We start from the raw sequence: 23601 nt of genomic DNA, 5'->3' as shown, positions 1-23601 counted from the left end.
ATGGAACCCAGTGTCCTGCTCCTCCTCGTGCTCCTTGTTGGCTTCTTGCTGCTCCTAGTCAAGCGCCACACAAATGCCCATGGCCACCTCCCACCAGGACCCCGTCCCCTGCCCCTCTTGGGGAACCTCCTGCAGATGAACAGAAGAGGCCTCCTCAACTCCTTTATGCAGGTGAGGCATGCGCAGGCCCTGTGTCCTATGGCTCAGCCCCATATTTTCTCTTGGAGATCACTCAGCTGCACACACACACACACACACACACACACACACACACAGAGAGAGAGAGACAGAGACAGACAGAGAGGCAGAGACAGAGAGACACAGACAGAGAAAGACAGAGAGACAGAGACAGAGACAGAGAGAGAGACACACAGAGAGAGAGAGAGAGACAGAGAGAGTATGGGGAGGATGAATTGAGGACAAAGGAGGGAAGAGACATAAATACAAAGGCATGGAAGCAAATGTGACATATGCTGTGTCCAAAATAACTCAGAAGCATGTACGAAACATGGTGGCCATTTCTCTTTAGAAAATTGACCAGCGAATTAATTCTGTTTGTTAGTTATGTGTGACAGGTGCACACTCATCCTCTCAGAATGCAGAAGGTGTGGCAAGATGGTCATGAGTTCAAGGCCAATCCAGTGTACACTGTGAGGTCCTGTCTTTGATGTGTCTGTGGCTGAGTTGTAGGTGGCTTCCAGAATCATATACATAAGGCATGGCCATGTTTGTTTGTCTTTGTTTTTTTCCAGACCAGGTATCTCTGTGGCTTTGGAGGCTGACCTGGAACTAGCTCTTGTAGACCAGGCTGGTCTCGAACTCACAGAGATCCTACTGCCTCTGCCTCCCAATTGCTGGGATTAAAGGCGTGAGCCACCACTGCCTGGCCTGTTGTGCATGTTTGTAATCCCGGCACTCCAGAGGAGGAGGCACGAGGCTGGGAGTTCCAAGGTCATCTTCTACTGCACGTAGAGTTTAAGACCACTTTGGTTTAACACTCCCCACCCCAGCTGTGGTCTTATCAAAGACAAGCACAGATCTTAGGCAAATGGGAGTGAAGGGAACAGGAGGAACTGCAGACACCCTAAGCCAGGAACTGTGTTTTCTTCCTTGTGACTGTGCTGCTGAACAACAGTGAGCACAGGGGCTGATGGGAGTTTGGCTTTGGTAGAACTCAGCAGCCCTCTGGGTGCTTTAAGGGTCTTTATGTCAAGGGCATTTTGGTGATTTGCACATTTGCACGCACCTCCACTTCTTTGCATGGGTATTGGCCATCTCTTATTGGCCTTTCTCAGGAGACCTCCAAGGTCAGTGCAGAGGCAGCAGGGGAGAAAGATGCAGAGGCAGAGGAGAATGACGGGAGAAAGAAGCCATAGACGGAGGGACCCAAAGGAAGAGAAGCCAGTTCTACGGCTGAGAGTGAAGATGAGGAACCCCAGGGAAACATCTGCATGGGATCAGAGACCACAGACAAGCCAGGCCCAATCTGAGGGGCAACAGTGGTCCAATACTGCCGGACTGACCACAGCCCTCTAACCATCAGGGTCCGTGACTGAACCTGACACACAAAGGCAGCAGGCAGCAGGTGCTGAGGGCTTCTGGAACACCACAGAGTCCAGAAGTCAGAGAAGGGATGGAGGAAGACTGGCAGATGGGTGTGAATTCTCACCGGCAATCCCTGAACCCTTCTCTGAACCATTCCTGCCAGTGGGAATTAGCTATTGACTCGGTCAGAATGTTTTCTTGGGAGGAGGTGCATGGTGGAGACTAACTATACAAACTCTGTGTCTGTGTCTGAGCATCCTAGTCCGGCATGATTAGCTGTGCCATCTTGGAGAAGGCAGCCTCCCCTTGCGTGTATATGAATAGCACCCCATATTCTGTACAGTACTGAGGGAAGTTAAATAAAAGGATGCATGCCTCTCTGAGTGAAGGGCTTAGACTCAAACGTGCATACTTGCAAATGTGGTGGCAGCTGTTGCTGTTAGTTCTTTTAGTTGACTACTGAGTGATGGGGACAGCTTCACAGAGATGGGATTGAAGGTAAACATTTCCTAATTGCATGTCCCCTGTCTATTACCCTGCATCCTCATCCTCCAGGAGCCCCCCTGGACCCCACCTTCCTCTTCCAGTGCATCACCGCCAACATCATCTGCTCCATTGTCTTTGGAGAGCGCTTTGACTACAAAGAACGCCAGCTTCTGCGTCTGCTGGACCTGTTCTATCAGAGCATCTGGAAGATGGAGGTGTGGGTGAAGTTGTAGCTCAGAGGATAGACGACTTGATCTTCATGCTCAAGGCCCAGCACTGTATACGCTGGGTGTGGTGGCACATCATACAAACAACTCCAGCCCATGGTGGCAGGGAGATGAGACATTCAGGGTTATCCTTAGCTGTATTGCCTTTAAGGCCAGTCTGACAGGCATGAAACCCTGTTTCCATAAACTCACCCCACATCCCCATTTGAAACACACAATGGCAATTCGGCATAGGGTATTGGGAGAGAGAACAGAGGAGGGGAAAAGGGAGATGCAGAATGTTCAAGGCAAAGGATAATGACAGATAATTTTCAAAAGCATGGATATATACAGTGTACACAAACAAGGTGTGTGTGTGTGTGTCTGTGTGTGTGTGCGCATGCGTTGATATTCTGTTTATGCTATAACAAAGAAAGCTTGCCTGAGGAACAGAGAAGCAGAGCAGCCACTAGAGTTCTTCCCTCTTCCAATGCTCAGACCAAAGGGCGATTCTGTCCTAGGATTGCCTCCTCAGAATACATCCTCAGACTGCATCTCTGATTACATCCTCAGACTGCATCTCTGACTGCATCCTCAGACTGCATCTCAGACTGCATCTCTGACGGCATCCTCAGACTGCATCTCTGACTGCATCTCTGACTGCATCTCTGACTGCATCCTCAGACTGCATCTCTGACTGCCTCTCTGACTGCATCACTGACTGCATCCTCAGACTGCATCTCTGACTGCATCCTCAGACTGCATCTCAGACTGCATCTCTGACTGCATCTCAGACTACATCCTCAGACTGCATCTCTGACTGCATCCTCAGACTGCATCTCTGACTACATCCTCAGACTGCATCTCTGACTGCATCCTCAGACTGCATCTCTGACTGCATCTCTGACTGCATCTCTGACTGCATCCTCAGACTGCATCTCTGACTGCATCTCAGACTACATCCTCAGACTACGTTCTCAGACTGCATCTCTGACTGCATTCTCAGACTGCATTCTCAGACTGCATCTTTGACTGCATCCTCAGACTACATCCTCAGACTGCATCTCTGACTGCATCCTCAGACTGCATCTCTGACTGCATCTCAGACTACATCCTCAGACTACATTCTCAGACTGCATCTCTGATTGCATTCTCAGACTGCATCTTTGACTGCATCTTCAGACTACATCCTCAGACTGCATCTCTGACTGCATCTCTGACTACATCCTCAGACTGCATCTCTGACTACATCCTCAGACTGCATCTCAGACTGCATCTCTGACTGCATCCTCAGACTGCATCTCTGACTGCATCCTCAGACTACATCCTCAGACTGCATCTCAGACTGCATCTCTGACTGCATCTCAGACTACATCCTCAGACTGCATCTCTGACTGCATCCTCAGACTGCATCTCTGACTACATCCTCAGACTGCATGTCTGACTGCATCTTCAGACTGCATCTCTGACTGCATCTCTGACTGCATCTCTGACTGCATCCTCAGACTGCATCTCTGACTACATGCTCAGACTGCATCTCTGACTACATCCTCAGACTTCATCCTCAGACTACATCCTCAGACTGCATCTCTGACTGCATCTCTGACTGCATCTCTGACTACATCCTCAGACTACATCCTCAGACTACATCTCAGACTGAATCCTCAGACTGACTTCTCCTCACAATGCTGCCTCACACTGACTGCCCTGACCTCCTATCTCCTTCCACCTTATACTCATCTCTCTGCATAGCCACATCACTCCTGCCTGCACCTCCCTAGCGCTGGAGTTAAGTCGTTTCATCCCAAGTGCTGAGATGACCTTTGTGTGAACTCTGTTTCTCTTTTAGACTGAATCGATTTCATGTGGCCCAGGATGGCCTTGAACTCACAGAGATCCGTCTGCCTCTGTCTCCGCAGTGCTGGGATTAAAGGTGTGCGCCACCACTGCCTGGCCTCTCAGCCACTAGTGTGACTACCTCTGCACTCTGATCCTCAGGCAAGATTTATTTGTTAGATCATAAACAAAATATCGCCACATGTGTGTATGTGTGTATTGCGTGTTTATTCGTGAAATATAGAGGCCTAGGAGAATGTGGTGGTTTGAAAGAGATTGGCCCACATAGGCTAGTGTCTTTGAAAGCTTGAGTCCTAGCTGAAGAGCTGCTGGGAAGGATTAGGGTCTGTGTCCTTTTTGGAGGATATGTGTCACTAGGGGTAAATTTGAGGTTTCCAAATCCCAGGCAAGGCCCAATGTTCCCTCTAGCTCTGCTTGTCTGTCTGTATAACATGGTGTCGACTCTCAGGCACATTTCTGTCTGCATGTGTATCATGATGTCAGCTCTAGGCATATGCCTATCTGCCTGCTTTGTGCCATGATGAAAATGGACTAACCTGAGTCTGTAGGTAAGCCCCCCAAAATGCTTTTTTTTTGGTAAGAGTCGCCTTGGTCATGGTGTCTCTTCATGTAATAGAACAATGACTAAGAGCACTGCCCACTTCCTGTGACCCAACAGCTCCAGGTGTCCTACTGGGTCCTTCTTTCTTGCAGGTGTTTGAACTCTTCTCTGGCTTCCTGAAGTACTTTCCTTGTGCCCACAAGCAAATCTTCATAAATGTGTAGGAAATCCTTGACTACATTGACCACAGTGTGGAAAAGCACCAGGAAACCTTGGACCCCAACAATCCAAGAGACTTCATCGACACCTGCCTTCTCCGCATGGAGAAGGTAAGTCCTTCATGATTGAGAGGGGATGAGTGAGGGTGAAGCCTGAGGATGTGAGCAGAGTAAATGAGGGCAGGAAATGGGGAGGAGAGACAGGAAATGGAGTGTAGGAGATGCAGAACATCTGGAAAATGAAGAAAAGAAAACGGAGGAGAAATGAAATAAGGGGAAAGAAGACTGTGGAGGAAACACAGGGCAAGGACAAAAAGCAGAAAAAAACTCAGAGGAAGAAAGAAACCATGATAAACTATCACAGAGCAGAGAGAGAAGACAGAACACACAGGGTCCAGGTGACATTGTCAAGGTCTAAGAAATGCCGTGTGGTCTGTAGGGTGAGACTGAAGGACAGTGGCCAGGATGTGTGTCATCTCCCTGTAAGGCTCCAGTCACCCTGACCCTCCCTTCTCTCCTCTCTGGAACCAGGAGAAGTCCAACCCACAAACGGAGTTCCATCAGCAGAACCTCATGATCTCCGTGCTGTCTCTCTTCTTTGCTGGCACCGAGACCAGCAGCACCACACTCCGCTATGGCTTCCTGCTCATGCAGGTGCACCCCAGGCAGCCAGTTGGGGGATCTTCTAGCTCTCTTTTGTCTGTGGAGGTTTGTGTGAACAAGACAGACCTGGGCCTCTTCCATCTGGAACTCTGAAGGCTTGGTCTACTTCTAAACTAGGGCAGTGCTCAGAGTGGTGTGCGAATGAACCCTCAGCTGAGCTGTTTTCCATTGTTCTCTCCTATCATTTAAAGGTTGATCCATCCATCCATTCAGCCATCCATCTGTCCATCCATCTGTCCATCCATCCACTCACACACCCATCCACGCATCCGTCCATCTGTCCATCCATCCATCCAATCAGCCAACCTTTCTTCCTTCCTACCTTCCTGCCTTCCATCTTTACATCATCTATTCATTTATCTTTCTGTCCATACTCATTCTGTTCATTTGCCCACATCTCTTCACCCAGCAACCTGTCATCCACCATCCTTTCATTCATTTTCCCTTCCATCTGAACATCTGTCTACCCACACCCCTGTTTACTCAACCATCCTTCCATCTACCCACATATAAACACTTATTCAGACACACACACACACAATACTCACCCATATATCAATCCATTGTCCAATTGACTCCTCAATCACCCAACCAGAGATCTAATTCATTTATTTCAGTTAATCAACTTATTTTTCCCGTTGTTCAGTAGAATTGAATGAATTATCCATCAGTGATTTATTCATGCACTCATGTGTCCTTCTATCAACAATATTATCCCTTAATCCTTTCACTAACTGGCCTTTGAATTCATCTTTCATTTATCTTTTCTTCCATTTATCCACAATTGAATCATCTGTTGTCTTACAAGTTGAATACATAATGTAGTCTTTATTCTGTTCATTTCATTAACTCATAAGTCTGTTTATTACTTAATTGATTTACCCATTAATTTTCTTAGATTTTCATTTTTATAGCCATCTGTTGATAGATATATTTGTTAATCTACCTACTTCTCTGTTATATTCCTGAGGACATAGATTTGAGTACTTAATATAAAATTCCATGTAAAGTTATGGTGCATGTGCAAGTATGAGCATGTGTGTGTATGTGTATATGTATGTGTGCATATGTATGTATGAGTGTGTGTGCATGTGTATGTGTATGTATGTATACATTTGTGTATGTGTATGTGTGTATGCATGTATGTGCATTTGTGTGCATGTATGCTTGTGTGTATGTATGCTTGTGTGTATATGTATATGTGCATGTGTGTGCATGTGTATATGTGTGTGTTTGTACATGTGTGTATGTGTGTATGCATGTGTTTGTGTACATGTATATGTGCATGTGTGTATAGGTGCATGCATATGTGTACATGTATTTGTGCATATGTGTGCACACGTGTATGTGTGTATTTGTGTGTGTGTCTGTGTGTGTACATGTGTGCATGTGTGTGTCTGCATGTGTGTGTATAAAGGGACAATGTATTCCCTTGCGAAGCTGAGAATTTTTAGTGCTTTTCTCCCTCACTCTCCCACACCAACACGATTGCTATGAAGTCTCCCTGTGCAGTAGCCCTTTGCTGTATGTTTTACTTACTTTTTTTTAAACCTGACTGAAAAGAGGATGAAGCTATAGAGGGGAGCTTTTAATTTACTTGTAAACATGGGCACAGAGGGACAGTCGCTTAAGGACAGGACAGTTTTGCACCCTCAAATGTATTGCTTTTTTCAGGAGAGTCCCCTTGCTGGACTCTTTCCTGGGTTGTTGGCTCATAGAATAGAACACCATTGTACAAAGCTGGCAGAGTAGATTCCCTGTTTCCCTCTTCTGTGCAGAGAAAGTCCAAAAGGAGATCGATCAGGTGATCGGCTCACACCGACTCCCAACCCTTGACGACCGCACCAAAATGCCATACACCGAGGCCGTCATCCACGAGATTCAGAGATTTTCAGATCTTGTCCCGATTGGTGTGCCACACAAAGTCACCAGAGACACTTTGTTCCGAGGATACCTGCTCCCCAAGGTGAGACTGGCTGTCACTCCACATCTCTACTCCACGAGCCTCCTGCATTCTCCTTGATCCCAGGACCAGCATGGTGTTCATTTCCCAGAATTCCTGGTGTCTTACTGATGGTTTGACTCTGCATATGTGTATCTTGTAATGTCTCCTAGGACACTGAAGTGTACCCCATCCTGAGCTCAGCTCTCCACGACCCACAGTGCTTTGAACAACCAGACACCTTCAATCCTGACCACTTCCTGGATGCCAATGGGGCACTGAAGATAATTGAAGCTTTCTTTCATGCCCTTCTCGACAGGTGAGACTCACCTGTGCTCCCTTTCCCAGTCACTAGAGGTCAGGCTCATCCTCCAGGACACAGACAGGGCAAGGCCCATGTTTCCTGAGTCTATTCCACCTGCTCTGCCTGAACCATCCCATCTGCCCTGGCTACAGCCCCACAAGGGGACCCTTGAACTCAAGGAACTTCCGGGTCATGAGGACTTTGGGGACGTATTTAAAAACCTCTAAACCCGAGCAAATAATTTTCTCTCTCGTTTTATTGTGAGTGCAAAACCTTTTTAAACAAGTGAAAACATTTGTCTTTTATTGTGTTTAAGTGCCTGAAGAAGGAGAAAAAAATATCTTTACAGAGAACAAAATGGATTTGTGAAAACCAGGTTTTTCCTGCCGCTCCCAACAATAAATAACAGATTAATTAATAGGCGGGATGGCAGCACAGATGTTCCCACATCAGGATGCCAGTGCAGTACTTCTCATGTAAAGCCCTAGAGAGAGCAGAAGACAGTTTCTCCTCCCTAGAAAGTGTGGTGATCAAAACAATCCCCCAGTTCTTTTCCAGCGGCATCAAACCCATCCACTGTGTTGCTTTTCCTGTTAGACTTCTGCTTGTCTCTCTTTTTCCCAGTGTTATTAAAAATACGTTTTCTCACGCAATGAATACGGATTGCAGTCTACCCCTCATTCTGTTCTACCCCACCTCCCCTCCCCTCTGGATCCACCCATTGCTGTCTCTCAATAGAAAAGTACAGGCTTCCAAGAGACAACAATCCTTCATGACAAGATACAGTACAAGGCAAAACCAAAGCCAGGCACAGTGCAAACCATTGGAAGGAAAAGAGCCCAGGAGAAGGCACTAGAAAGAAAGAGCCGCTCATCCACACACTCCGGAGTCCCATGAAGACATTTAACTGAAAGCTGCAACATACAGGCAGAGGATCTGGTGCAGACCCGTGCAGGCTCTGGGTATGCTGCTCTGTGAGCTCATAGAAGCCATGCTCGGTTGATTCAGAGGGACCTGGATCTCTTGTGTCCTCCATCTCCCTGGCTCCTATAGTCTTTCTGCCTCCTCTTCCTTGGGGATCTCTGAACTCTGGGGGGGGGGGAGTGACTTGACCAGGAAGTCCCATTGAGAGCTCTGTATTACAAAGTTTCTTTCTTTTTTGCAGTGTCTGGCTGAGGTTTTCTGAACTGTTCCCAGCTGCAGCAGGGAAGCTTCCCTGATGATGGCTGAATAACGGTGGCACTGATTTATGAGTATGGCAGAATATCTTTCGGAGTCATTTTACTGCCACCTTTTCTTGGACATTTGGCTATGTCCCACATCTCTGGGCTGTCTCGTCCAGGTTCTTGATAACCCAAGTGGTGTCACATATGCAAACCAGACACTGGATATTTATCCTACACTGTGCCACTGCTGAGCCCTGGAATATCTTGCATTGATCATCAGAGTTTTTGTGGCTGGGTTGGCGTATACATTTCTCCTTCAATCGACTGCAGCATACCTTCCTCTACCAAAGACACTAGAACATGGGGGTGAGGTTTTATGTAGGCACCAGCTCCATGTTTCCAAGTTTGATGAGCTGTGTGAGTGTTGTCTTCATCTATGGGGCCTTGCCCTCAGTTTGTGGAGAGCAACCTATTGTCTTGGCTTACTTGGGTTGTTTTGGGTTTTCCATGGGACCTCTTTGGCCGACAACTTCATTGAATGTAACCAAGTCCTGGTACTAGATGCTTCATTTAGTGGCAAGGCTATGTCTCCCACATTATTTGGAGACTTCATTATGATTGACTTCTTATAGTTTAGCAAGCTTCCCCTGCACTAGGTTTCCATACCAGCACTCAATACCCCTCAATTCTAGCTGTCTCCCCTCCCACATTCTATCTCTCCAACTCATCTCTCCTCCCTGCCTGATCTTCCAACTCCTGTCTTCTCTGATGCCCTTGGTCCACCCATGAAATCTTTTTTATTCTCCCCTCCCAGGGATCTCTATGTGTCCCTCTACCTAGCCTTTCTGGGTCTATGGATGGTAGCTTGGTTATCATTTATTTAATGGCTAATATTCACATATAAGTGAATACACACCAGGTTTATCTTTCTCAATCTGGGTTACCTCACTTGGGACTTTTTCCCCCTAGTTCCATCCATTTACTGCAAATTTCATGATGTTGTTTGTTTAAACAGCTGAATAATACTCCATTGTGTTAATGTACCACATTTTGTTTATTCTGCTGTTGAGTAACATGTAGGTTGTTTCTAGGTTCTGGCTGTTATGAGTAGAGCAGGATTGTACATGGTTGAGCAAGAGTCCTTGTGGTAGGATGAAGCATCCTTTGGGTTTGTGCCCAAGAGTGTGTAGCTAGATCTTGGGGTAGATAGATTCCTAATTCTGAGAATCTGCCACACTGATTTCCATAGTGGCTGTACAAGTTTTCCCTCCCACCCATAATGGAGGAGTGTTCCCCTTACTCTACATCCTCAGCAGCTTGAGCTGTCACTTGTTATACTGATCTGAGCCGTACTGACAGGTATAAGAGGGAATCTCCAAGTCATTTGATTTACATTTCCCTGATGACAGAGAGTATTGACCATTTCTCTGCGTGTTTATTAGCCATTTGAGTTTGCTCTATTGAAAATTATGTTTATATCTGTACCCCATTTTTAAATTGAATTATCTCTTTTTTATATCTAATTTCTTGAGTTCTTTATATATTTTGGATATTAGTGCACTGTTGGATGTGGAGCTGGTAAATCTTTCCCCTTCTGTAGGCTTCCACTTTGTCCAAATGATGGTCCCCTTTGCCTTGCAAAAGCTTTTCAATTTCAGGAGGTCCCACTTAATAATTCTTTTTTTCTTTTTTTATTTAAATTAGAAACATGCATGATTCAAATGTCAATCCCAGATCCCCCCCCTTCTCCCTCCACCGGCCCCACCCACCCCCAGCCCAATCTCCACATCACTCCCCAGGGAGGGTGAGGCCCTCATAGTCTGCCATTTCATCCAGGGCAGGTTCTAGGCCCTTCCCCATGTGTCCAGGCTGAGAGAACATTCCTCCATGTGGAATGGGCTCCCAAAGTTCATTCATATGCCATGGTGAACACTAATCTACTACCAAAGGCCCAGAGATTTCTGAGGCCTCCTCACTGAGAGGCCATTCATGGATTCTGGATCAGTGTCCTGTTGGCCTCTTTGTCATCAGTGTGGGGTTCAAGAGCTCCCCCTTGTCCAGTCAGCTGTCTTTGTGGGTTTCACCAGCACGGTCTTGACCCCTTTGCTCATCACTTCTCCATTTCTGTCTGAGTTCCAGGGAGTCAGTTCAGCGTTTAGCTGTGAGTATCTGTCTCTGCTTCCATCAGTCACTGGATGAAGGTTCTAGGATGGCATATAAGTTAGTCACCAACCTTATCATCAGATAGGGGCTATTAATGTAGTCTCTCCACTATTACTTAGTTTTCCAGTTGGTGTTATCCTTGTATATCTTTGGAAATCTCACTAGTTTCAGCTCTCTCCTCAAAACTATAATGACTCCTACTATTGTGGTATCTCTCATCCTGGTCTCCTCTATTCTTACGCTGACTCAACCTTCCTGCTCCTGAATGTCTTCTTCTCCCCTCATCTTATCCCCCTCTCTTTATCCTGGTTCCCTCTCCTCTCGCCCAGTGTTCCCAATATGCTCAGGAGATCTTGCCTATTTCCACTTCTCTGGGGTATAATGCATATCTCTTGGGAACCTCCCTGTTTCCCAGACTCGATGGCCCTGGGATTGTAGGCTGACACTCCCCTGATCCATGTCTAAAACCCATATATGAGTGAGTACATACCATGTTTGTCTTTTTGTGACTGGGTTACCTCACTCAGGATGGTTTCTTCTAGTGCCATCCATTTGCCTGCAAATTTCGAGATTCCATTGTTTTTTTTTTCCACTGAGTAGTACTCCATTGTGTAAATGTACCTCATTTTCTCTATCAACTCTTCAGTTGTGGGGCATCTAGGTTGCTTCCAGGACCTATCTATTACAAATAATGATGCTATGAACGTAGTGGAACAGACATCCTTGTTGTATGAATGGGCATCTTTTGGGTATATGCCTAAGAGTGGAATTGCTGGGTCCTGTGGTAGACTGAGTCCCATTTTCCTGAGGAATCTCTGTACTGATTTCCACAGTGGCTGTACAAGTTTCCACTCCCACCAGCAATGGATAAGTGTTCCTCTTTCTCCACATCCTCTCCAACATAATCTGTCATTGGTGTTTTTTATTTTAGACATTCTGACAGGAGTAAGATGATATCTCAGGGTTGTTTTGATTTGCATTTCCCTAATGGCTAAGGATGTTGATCACTTTCTCAAGTGCCTCTCAGCCATTTTAGACTCTGCCATTGAGAATTCTCTATTTAGCTCAGTCCCCCACTTTTTAATTGGATCCTTTAGTGTTTTGGAGAATAGCTTCTTGAGTTCTTTGTAAATTTTGGAGATCAGCCCTCTGTCCTATGTGGGGTTAGTGAATATCTTTTCCCAATCTGTGGGTTGCCTTTTTGTCCTTTGCCTTACAGAAGCTTCTCAGTTTCAGGAGGTCCCGTTTATTAATTGTCAATCTCAGTGTTTGTGCTACTGGTGTTATGTTCAGGAAGCAGTCTCCTGTACCAATACATTCAAGGGTACCTTCCACTTTCCCTTTTAACAAGTTCAGTGTGGCTGGATTTATGTTGAGGTCTTTGATCCATTTGGAGTTGAGTTTTATGCAGGGTGATAAGTACGGATCTATTTGCATTCTTCTAATTTCAGTCATCCAATTTGACCAGCACCATTTGTTGAGGATGCTGTCTTTTTTCCCAGTGTGTATTTCTGTCTTCTGTATCAAAGACCAGCTGTCTATATGTGTGTGATTTATGTCTGGGTCTTCAATTTGATTCCATTGATTAACGTATCTGTTTTTTATGCCTAAACAATGCTTTTTTATTACTATAGCTCTGTAGTACAACTTGAAATCAGAAAGCGAGATCTCCTGCAATTATACTATTGTTCAGGATTGTTTTAGCTAGTGTGTGTGTGTGTGTGTGTGTGTGTGTGTGTGTGTGTGTTTCTATATGAAACTAAGAATTGTCCTTTGAGATCTGTGAAGGATTCTGTTGGAATTTGATTAGGGATTGCATTAAATCTGCAGAATGCTTTCAGAAGGGATGACAGTTTTTTACTATGCTAAACCTCCTGATTCATCAGCTGGGAAATCTTTCCATCTTCTGATATCTTCCTCAGTTTCTTTCCTCAAACACTTGACATTTCTATTGTGCAAGCTTCACTTGCTTGGTTAGAGTTACCCAAGATTTTTTGTATTATTTGAAGCCATTGTGAAAGGTGGTGTTTCCCTGATTTCTTTCTCAGGCCATTTGACATTTGTATATAGGAGGGCTACTGGTTTTGTGAGTCAATTTTGTATGTAGCTGTTTTGCTGTAAGTATTTACTAGCTGTAGGAATTTCCCAGGGGAATTTTTATGTACGTAGCTTAATGTGTATATATTATAATACCATCTGAAAATAAAGATACATTGACTTCTTCCTTTCCAATTTGTGTGTCCTTGATCTCTTTTAGTTGTCTTATTGTTCTATCTAAGAACTCTATTGAATATGTGTGGAGATAGTAGACAACTTTCCCTTGCTTTGAATTTTGGTGGCATTGCTTTGAATGCATCACTGTTTAATTTGATGTTGGCTGTACGCTTGTTGTAAACTGCCTTATTATGTTTCGATATGTCCCTTGTATCTCTAGTCTCTCCAGGCCTTTCTCATGAAGGGGTGTTGGATATTGTCAAAGGCCTTTTCAGCATCTAATTAGATGACCATGTGGTTTTTCTTTCTTTCAGTTTGTTTCTATGTTGGATACATTTGTTGTTTCCTTATTGAACCATCCCTGTTATCCCCAGTTTGAAGCCTACTTATTCATGTTGGATTCTCTTTTTGATGTGTTCTTGGATTTGTCTTGCAAGCATTTTATTGAGTATTTTTGCATCTATAAGGAAAAATGGTCTGTAATACTCTTTCTTTGTGGAGTCTTTATGGTTTGGGTATCAGGGTAACTATGGCCTTATGAAATGAAATGGGCATCTTGGCGTTGGTTGCACACGCCTTTAATCCCAGCACTCGGGAGGAAGAGGCAGGCGGATCTCTGTGAGTTCGAGGCCAGCCTGATCTACAGAGCGAGTTCCAGGACAGACTCCAAGATAACAGAGAAACCCTGTCTCGAAAAAAAAAAAAAAGAAGTGGGTCGCTTTCCTTCTGTTTCTATTTTGTGGAATAATTTGGGGAGTATTAACATGATCTCTTCTTTGAAAGTCTGGTTGAATTCAGTGATAAAGCTACCTGCCTCTGGGGTTTTTAGGGTGGGGGGCATTTAATGACTGCTTCTGTTTCAATAGGGATTGTAGGTCTGTTTCAATTCCATATCTGATCTTGATTTAACTTTGGCAAGTCACACCTATGGAGAAAATTTTCCATTTCTATTGCATTTTCCCATTTGGTAGAAGACAAGTTTTTTAAGTATGTCTTTAAAAGTCTCCTGATTTCCTCAATGTCCATTATGTCTCCCTTTTTACTTCTGATTTTGTTAATTTGGATATTCTCTTTCCACCTTTTAATTTGAATAAGGGTTTGTCTATGCTATTGATTTTCTCAAAGAGACAATTCTTTGTTTCATTGGCTTCTGTATTATTCTCTTTGTCTCTGTTTTATTTACTTCAACCCTGAGTTTGATTATTTCTTGCCATCTACTCATTTTGGGTGTGACTGTGACTTGTTTTGTCCCAAAGCAGTGGTTCGTACCCTTTCTAAAGCCTGATCCTTTAACGCAGTTTTGTTGTGATGACTCCGAATCCGGAAATTATTTTGTTGTTGCTTCATGACTATGATTTATTTACTGTTATGAATCATAATGTAACTATCTCTTATGTAGGTTAAGAACTACTGTTCTAAAGTGTGCAGATGTACTATTAAGTTGCTAGAATGAGATCACTTCAGTTTGGTGTGTGTGTGTGTGTGTGTGTGTGTGTGTGTGTGTGTGTGAGAGAGAGAGAGAGAGAGAGAGAGAGAGAGAGAGAGAGAGAGAGAGAGAGAGAGAGAGAGTTAGTGTTATGAACTTGACTCTTAGCGCTGCTTCCACCGTGTCCCTAAAGTTTGGGTATGCTGGGTATTCATTTTCATTGGATTCAAGAAAGTCTTTGATTCCTTTATTTATTTTGGTCTTGACCCATTTTCATCTAGTACAGAGTTGTCCAGATTCCATGAGTTTTTACACTTTCTGTTGCTGTTGATAGTTGATATCCATTTTTAATCCATGGTGGTCTGATAGGATGCATGGTGTTATTTCAATTTTTTTATATCTGTTGAGACTGTCTTTGTGACCCACTATGTGTCAATTATGGAGAAAGTCTTATGCGGTGCCGAGAAGAAGGTATATTCTTTTGAATATGGGTAAAATGTTCTGTAAATACCTGTTAGGTTTATTTGGTTTAGAACATCAGTTAACTCCAGTGTTTGTTTGCTTTTGTCTGGATGACCTGTCTATTGATGAGAGTGGAGTACTGAAGCCTCCCAATATCAGTGTGGGAGGGTCAACCTGAGATTTAGTCTTTCTTTTACAAACTTGGGTGTCCTTGTGTTTGGGGGCATGGGTGTTAAGAATTGAAATTTCCTCTTGGTGGATTTTTCTTTACATGAGTATGTAGTGAGCTTCCCTGTGTCTTCTGATTGATCTAAAATTTACTTTGTTAGATATTAAAATGGCTACACCAGTTCACTTCTTAGTTCATTGTCTTGGAATAACTTTTTCTATCTTGATGTTGAGGTGTTTTTCTTGGATGCAGCAGGAGAACGGATCTGCTTTTGCATCCAATCTGTCAGTGTTTTTTTTAAATTGAAACCACTGATATTGAGCAATATCAACAAACAATGATTATTGATTCCTCTTATTTTTTGTTAATTTTGTTGTTGTTGGTGGTGGTGGTGTGTGTGTGTTTCCCTTCTTTTGATTCTACCAGTCTGGATTATTTAATCCCTGTGTTCTCTTGTATGTAGATAATCTTTTTAGCTTGGAGTTTCTCCTAAAGTACTTTCTGTAAGTGTTAGATTGTTTAAGACACACATTGTTTAAATTTGACTTCATCGATGAATATCTTGTTTTCTCTATCTAAAGTGAGTGAAAGTTTATTGGGTATAGAGGTCTCTGCTGACATATGTGATCACGTTGAGTCTGTAGCACATCTGTCTGGGACCCTCTGGCTTTTAGAGCTTCCCTTGAGAAGTCAGGTGTAATCCTAATTGGTCTGCCTTTATATGTTACTTGGTCATTTTCCCTTGCAACTTATAATATTCTTTCTCTGTTCTGTACATTTAGTGATTTGATTATTATCTGCTAAAGGAACTTTCTCTTCTGGTCCAATATATTTGGGATTCTGTATGCTTTTTGTACCTTTATGGACTTCTGGAAATTGTTCTTCTCTGATATTGCTGAAAATATTTTCTGGTCTTTTGAGCTGGGATTCTTCTCCTTCTTCTGTTCCTAATATTCTTAGGTTTGGCCTTTTCATACTATTGCAGATGTCTTGTAAGTTTTGTGTCAAGTGTTTCTTAAAATTTAACATTTTCTATGTCCAATGTATCCATTTCTTCTATTGTATCTGCAATGCCCCAGATTCCTTCTGTCTCTTGTGTTTTGTTGGTGAAGCTATCTTGTGTAGTTCCTGTTTGAGTTCCTAAATTTTTCGTTTCCACAGTTCCACCGATGTGAGTTTTCTTTATTGATTCTATTTCCCTTTGCAGGTTTTGGATCATTTTCCTTTCCATGGTTTGTCTTTTCCTGTAATGAGTTATTCATTTCCTCCCACTCACTGAATTTTCCTAGATTTCTTTGCGGGATTTATTCATTAACTCTTTAAGGACCACTATCATCTTCATAGGGGGATTTTAACATACGGTTCTTGGGCTTCAGCTATGATGGAATGTTCAGGGTCAGCTGTGGCAGGGCTGCTGGCCTCTAGTGAGACATATTGTCCTAGCTGTTACTCTTTGTATTTTTATGTTGGTATCAGGTAACCTGGGGTTGGGGTAATTATAGGTCTAGGTGCTGATATCTGGGTTTGTCTTTGTGGTGTGGATATTTTGTTTCTTGGGTTTTAGGTTAACATGTTGGCTGTGTGTTGCCTAGTGGGAAATTTTCTGTGGGCTTGTTTCCATGGCCTGTCCACCTGGTGTGTTCCCACCTGGTGTGTGCCTGCTGGTGTTGGGGCCAGGGCTAATGGGATGAGTTAGAGGAAGGCAGGTTGGAGGAGAAAATCTTTGCGATTCATTGGGTATGGGGTAAGGGAGGAAAGGGAGAGCACATCATGCATTCTTCTCCAGAGCATGGAATGAGACTGGGGCAAGGGTGAATCTGGAGGTGCAGCAGGACAGGTGTGAATCCTCTGTCAGCCTGCCTGCTTCCTTGGTAGGAGTGACCTTTGTGTTACTAAGGTGTGTCTTCTGGGGAAGATCTGGGGGATCCACAGGAGCTGGGGGAGGGGGAAAGGGAAGGCTGCAGCAAGTGTTCCATTTCAGAGTTGGGGTAAAGCTGGGCATTGGGTCTTGGGAAACACAGAGAGAGGTAAAGATCCGCAGTCAGCCTACCTGACTCCCTGGAGGAGCGGCCTGTGGGTTGGCAGAGGTGAAAATTCACTTTCTTAAGAAACAGTGGCAAAAACAAGTGTCGTCATGTGTGAACTGCCTTGAGCTTCAGAGGGTCTTGGGCTAGGGAGGCATTTGTCTGTGAGCACTGGTGAGACAGGGCATGTCTTGACACACTTGGCCCTATTTTTATGTTCTTGCTAAATAGTTAGTGACATCAAAATTACTAGTATTCGTTTGAGCCAAGAGGCCACCATGACGAATGTACCCTGAGCCAGACAAAGCCTGGAGTTCCAAAGCTCTTCAGTGTCAGCCCAAGGTGTCTGTAGACATGAGGGCACATGGATACGCAGCCTGAGGGGTGACAGCTCTGCTTTCCCCTGGAGTAGCTGTCAGCCTGGGGTAGGTCAGTTGCTCTGAGTGACTGAGACTTCTTCACCAGATGAATATAATCTAAAATTAGAGTGGACTTCAATTGCCTGCTGCATTTGGTTACTTTGTCAGATATAGAAGCTGCCTCCAGCTGAATTTAATCCAGTTTCGTGGACTCCACGGGATGTAAACGTGGAAACTTTGTGTTCAAGTTTCATACTTTTTTGAAGAAAGGAGAGTTCTGGGAACACTTCCTTAGTCTTTAGTGCCCCGCTCCCCAGACTAGGGTTGGAACCCAAGGCTGAGTGTTACTGTGTTAAGCAAGTTCTCTTCCATAGAGCCCCCATCTCCAGCGTTTCCTTGTGCACTCTAGAAAATGCTCTCCTGCTGAGCCTGTGGAGGCTCATGCCCTCTCTGAGGGATGTTAGGCAAGTCCAATGCTCCTGAGCCATGTCTCAGCCACTAATTGTCTAGTCTTGAGTGCCAAGGGACTTCGGTGACCCAGGGGTCACTCCTGCTCCATTAACAGTCCCAAGTCTAGAAAGGCGGGAATGCAGAGAACAAAGGGTCAGAGACAAATGAACAGAGGAGAGGTAAGGACATTGAGACAGATCCCAATAAAGAGAGGCGCACAGAGAGACGAGGACGCTAAAATGGGAGGAGCCACAAGCGTGGTAGGATTCAAGGACTGCCCGTGAGACAGCAGAGGGGCGAGGAAGCGGAGGTGAAGGAGGGAGACAGGAAGAGAGGAAGGGGAGGCGAAAGAGGGAGACAGGAAGGGAGGAAGCGGAGGTGAAGGAGGGAGACAGGAAGGGAGGAAGCGGAGGTGAAGGAGGGAGACAGGAAGGGAGGAAGCGGAGGCGAAGGAGGGAGACGGGAAGAGAGGAAGCGGAGGCAGAGGGCATGGAGAGAAAGACACGACGGGAAGTGGACTAGTTAGCATGAAGGAAGACACAGAAGGCGTCCTTAGACAGAGAAAGGTGAGGGGTTAAGGTGCTATCTAGGGAGTGTTAGAAAACACGAGTGGGTGGAGTAGACCAAACGGCACATAGTGGAGATAGCTACAGGTCCAGGTAGGCTGCCGTTGCGAGAGAGAGGGGGAGGGAGGGAGGGAGGGAGGGGAGGTATTAGAGCCAAAGAGACATGAACAGTGTCCCTTATTGCCAGCTGCAGGCTTGGGGACTTGGTGCTGAGAATGAGATGAAATATTAAAAGCTGCTCTGGAAAAATCTGGGTCACGAAACCAGTTCTGGGTGGACCATCTCAGAGAGGTACTCCATGAATTTCTGAGCTCGTGTCACCTAAATTCCAGTGATGACGTGTCCAAAGGCATAGGGAACTTTCCCTAAGTACTCCCAAGCAGGCACAGGTTTCCCAACAACTGGAGGGCACCGGAGTTGCTGCAAAATCCCTCCTACACCCAAGGCTGCCTGCCGGTTGAAGGTTAAAAATCTCTGAGGGAGAGGGCAGGTGTGTCACCTCTGCCTGGCTTTCGGGATCCTATTCCTCTGTGGTGCTCAATGCCTGAGGTGTCAAACCACCTGGGCTCCTTACACCTCTGAGCATCCAGGTGGGTGCCATAGACCCCTCATCACGTGACCCTGTCCATGCTCAGTTCTGTGTCCAGGGACTTGTTGAAGTTTATTGATTTCAAGCTGAAGAAGCAAAGAGGGCATGGAGTAAGGGAAAAGGTTGGAGCTTGGATAAGTGAAGAGGGGACAGAGAAAGGGGAGAGGCTCTTGCTGTGTGACTGCAGCTGCGCTGTGTGACTGCGACTGCGCTGTGTGACTGCGGCTGCGCTGTGTGACTGCGGCTGCGCTGTGTGACTGCGGCTGCGCTGTGTGACTGCGGCTGCGCTGTGTGACTGCGGCTGCGCTGTGTGACTGCGGCTGCGCTGTGTGACTGCGGCTGCGCTGTGTGACTGCGACTGCGCTGTGTGACTGCGGCTGCGCTGTGTGACTGCGGTCTCCCAAGTGGTGCTCTTATAGGCATGTACCTCCATGTCTGGATCATATAGGACCCTAAATGCCATGCAGTTTGCCCACAGGACAGTCCAATGAGATGGGTACCAACCCCCTCACGTGAGAAAGGAGGGACACTAAAGATGCTGTGTTACACATGTGGACACAGGCACACTTCGTTCCTGCACTAAGTGGGGTCTTACAGTTCTGGAACACAGGACTCTGATAATCCAACAAAAGCTAGAAATCTGTCAGAAGTGACCACGAGACACTCAACAACGATTTCTCTGGCATTTTATGATTGACTTATTATATGTGCTATGTTGTGTGTGTCTGTCTGTATGTATCTGTCTGTTTCTCTCTGTGTGTGTGTGTGTGTGTGTGTGTGTGTGTTTATTGCAGAGGACAGACTGTGGGGCTTGGTTTTCTCCTTGGAGAGTGTGGGTTCAGGGGATTGAACTCATGTCCTCAGGATTGGTGGCAGTATTTTTCCATGCTAACACATTGTACTGGCTCCTGAGATAGTTTTTAAACTTTTGGGAATCTCTTAACATTGTCACTTGAATTGCAGGTTGACATTCAAACCTTCTTGTTCATTGCAATAGACAGAGTGTCTGGTTCTAGGGTGGGACAGTCTGCAGGTTGTATGCTGCCCTGGGGCTCACATGTCTCATCCTCTGTGCCCACAGGAAAGCGCATTTGTCTTGGAGAAGGCATCGCCCGCAACGAATTGTTCCTTTTCTTCACCACCCTCCTCCAGAACTTCTCTTTGTCCAGTCCCGTGGATGTTAAGGACATTGACCTCAGTCCCAACAAGAGTGGTTTTGGCAAACTGCCCCCAACATATATGATCTGCTTCTTGGCCCGGTGACTGGCCCAATTACTGAGATGGCTGGGCGTTTCCACTCCTGTTGAGAATGACCCTAGTTCTCTGAGTGTGTCAGTCCGGTTGGAAACCAGGCCCTCCGTACTGCAGCTTCTCCAAAGCTCCAAGGTGTGTTCTTCTGGCCTGTGAACAGTATTGGAGAAATCAATCAAGTGCCTTTTGATGTGTGAACAGAGAGACTTCAGGAGGCCACATTTCATTCTGAGTCACTCCCATACTGCTCCAAACAGCCACTGTCCAGCTCCAGGTGCACTATGAAGTAATCTAATGGACTCTGTTTGTGATCTGAATTCTGCGTATATGGACTTGCCTAACATGTATGGCTCACATAAACACAATCATAAGGTGTGTGTGACCTTTGGTTTCTGGTGTCTTTTACTTAATCCGTATTATGTAGGTTCATATGGTGTGTGTGACCTTTGGTTTCTGGTGTCTTTTACTTAATCCGTATTATGTAGGCTCCTGACCTTTGAAGGGCACAGTAACGTACTTTCGTCATGCTCCTTCCTTAGCTTGTCCTTTCTCTGGGCAGAGGCCTCCCCAGCCCATAGAGCCTGAGCTATGCGATTCTGAACACCGACCTCGGGTTCCCTTATGATCCCACGAGAATCAAAATAATACCTTCATTACTCAGGATTCTCCAAAGGAACAGGATTGACAGAATCAATCAATCTGTCTGCCTGACTGTCTGCCTATCTGTCTATCTATCTGTCTGTCTGTCTGTCTACCTACCTATCCATCATCCCTATGTTTGTATGTATGTATCTGTCTGTTTATATGAATCTTTCTATTTATCCATCCTTTACTATCTATCTGTCTGTCTGTCTATCATCTTTCTGTGGGATTTATTAGACTGGCTTACAGTCTATGGAATGCTAGTGTATCAACGACTGTCCCATAATGAAAAGACTGAGAGCATTTGATAGTTTTCCATGCAAGAGTCTATAAGCTTCAGCTGTCCCACATGGTGCTGCAGTCCCGGGAGATGCCTGGAGAGCTGATGGTTTTCAGTCTATGTTGAAATCCAGAAGAATTTGGATTCATGCCAGACACAGCAGCAGGTTAGATGAACTTGAGTGAGAGCAGGCAGGTAGTCAAAAACCCTTTCCTTCTGGCCCTGGATCCAGTTCAGGTCAGGCTCTCTGTTTTTGCCTCTTTGTCTCCTATCTCTAGGTAGAGATAGGATGTTGTGTAAGAGTAGAATAATTTCAGTTTGTCTATACGTGTTTCTCTGTCTCTTGTCCCTGTTGCTATTCTTTCTCTGATACTGCTATGTGATCAGTGCTAAGTTCCCATATCAAAGACACAGTCCAAACTACCAAAGAATTTCAACCTAGCAGTTAAATGATGAGATTTATGGCACAACAGCCCTATTCCTGGTACCGATTTTCTGCCTTGGTTGCTTTCTGTGTCACTGTGGCTAAATATCTGCTCGGAAGCAAGCGGAAGGATACATTTATTTGGTGTCAGTTTCAGAGAGAAATGCAGGGCATTTATCAGCATGTATCAGGTGGGAAGGAGAGAAATGAAATGTAGATGAGATGTCCCCTTGAGTGACCTACTCCTTCCTGACAAGTCTGTGAACATATTAGAGATCCAGCATTCAAACACACGGACTTGTAGGAAACCCTAAACATTCACGGTCTTACCTTGGCACTTTGCGAATAGACCGATGTCATTATCATAGGAGTGGGTCCTCTATGGGAGTGTTTAGTTTCCTATTTACTGTCCCAGTCTTAGGCACAGTCCCTTGCCCCATGTCATTTTACAATGCAAATGCCTCATCACACACCAGGACTGTGTTCCCAGAAGTAGCTGCTTCCAGAAGCAGAAATGTAAAATATCTACTAATTATAACTTCCTGGTCTCTGGTACTCTGCCTCAGTAGACAACAGAGTAAGACAGTTCTAGCATCCTGCAGGTCAGAGTCTATAGGGGGCAGAGACATTGTCAGAGAGAGATGTGTCCTGGGGAAGACCAGAGAGCTTCTCATGCTGTGAGTCAGCCAGAATGAGGAAGTGGTCTCCTGTCACAGTGATCAGAGACCCAGAGGCTCCCACTCCTCCCTCCTCTACCAGGCTGAAGCCTCTCTCTCTGCCTGACTGCTGAGCCTCAACACCCTTTTCTCTGGTCTCCCTACATCTCCTTTTTCTCCCATCTGTGGCTGTCACAGACCAGAGAGTAAAATGGAAACTTTGGAGAAATCACATTGGTGATGTGGTGCAAACACACAGAGATTTGCACAGTAACATGCAACTCTACTCCTGTCACTCAAGTTACCCGAGAAACTAAGCATACAGAGTACTCCCACAATGCAAGAGTGTACTTATGAACCACAGGTGGTGGCTCACACCTTTAATCTCAATATTCAGGAGGCAGGGGCAGGCAGTTCTCAGAGTTTAAGGCATGTCTAGTCTATAGAGTAACTTCCAGAACATCCGTGGCTACACAGAGAAATCCTTTCTTGGAAAACCAACAAATACAGACACACTCACACAACCACAACACACACACACACACACACACACACATACACGCATGCACGCACACACACACACAAATCTAGAGGAACATACAAACATAATAAATGTCCCTGCACAGGACTGATGAGCAAAGGGGTTAAGACTGGGCTGGTTTAACCCCCAGAAACAGCTGACCTGACAAAGGTTAACTCTTCAATCCCAGACCGATGCCTGGGAATCCAGCATGGGACTGATCAAGACCCCCTGAATGTGGGTGTCAGTGAGAAGGCCTAGGTAATCTATTGAGCCTTGGGTAGTAGATCAACATTTATCCCGGGTATACAAATGGACTTTGGTCACCCATCCAACAATGAGAGATGCACTCTCACCCTGGACTCTTGGGGGAGGGTCTAGGCCCTGCCCTGGATGAAATGAAAGACTATGGACACCCCCATGGTGGGCCTCACCCTCCCTGGGGAAATGAGTGGATATTGGGGGGTTGGTGGGAGGG

General features: G+C 45.3%; 1 pseudogene; it reads left to right on the top strand.

Moving 5' to 3' along the window:
* LOC121135466 lies at positions 1-20975 on the top strand (annotated as a pseudogene).
* Positions 20976-23601: the final 2626 nt, after the last annotated feature.

The sequence above is a fragment of the Mesocricetus auratus genome, unplaced genomic scaffold, assembly GCF_017639785.1.
Source record: "Mesocricetus auratus isolate SY011 unplaced genomic scaffold, BCM_Maur_2.0 Super-Scaffold_100038, whole genome shotgun sequence".
In the NCBI taxonomy this organism is placed as follows: Eukaryota; Metazoa; Chordata; class Mammalia; order Rodentia; family Cricetidae; genus Mesocricetus; species Mesocricetus auratus.
The sequence above is the reverse complement of the archived record's forward strand: the minus strand, read 5'-3'. Positions and strand labels throughout refer to the sequence as shown.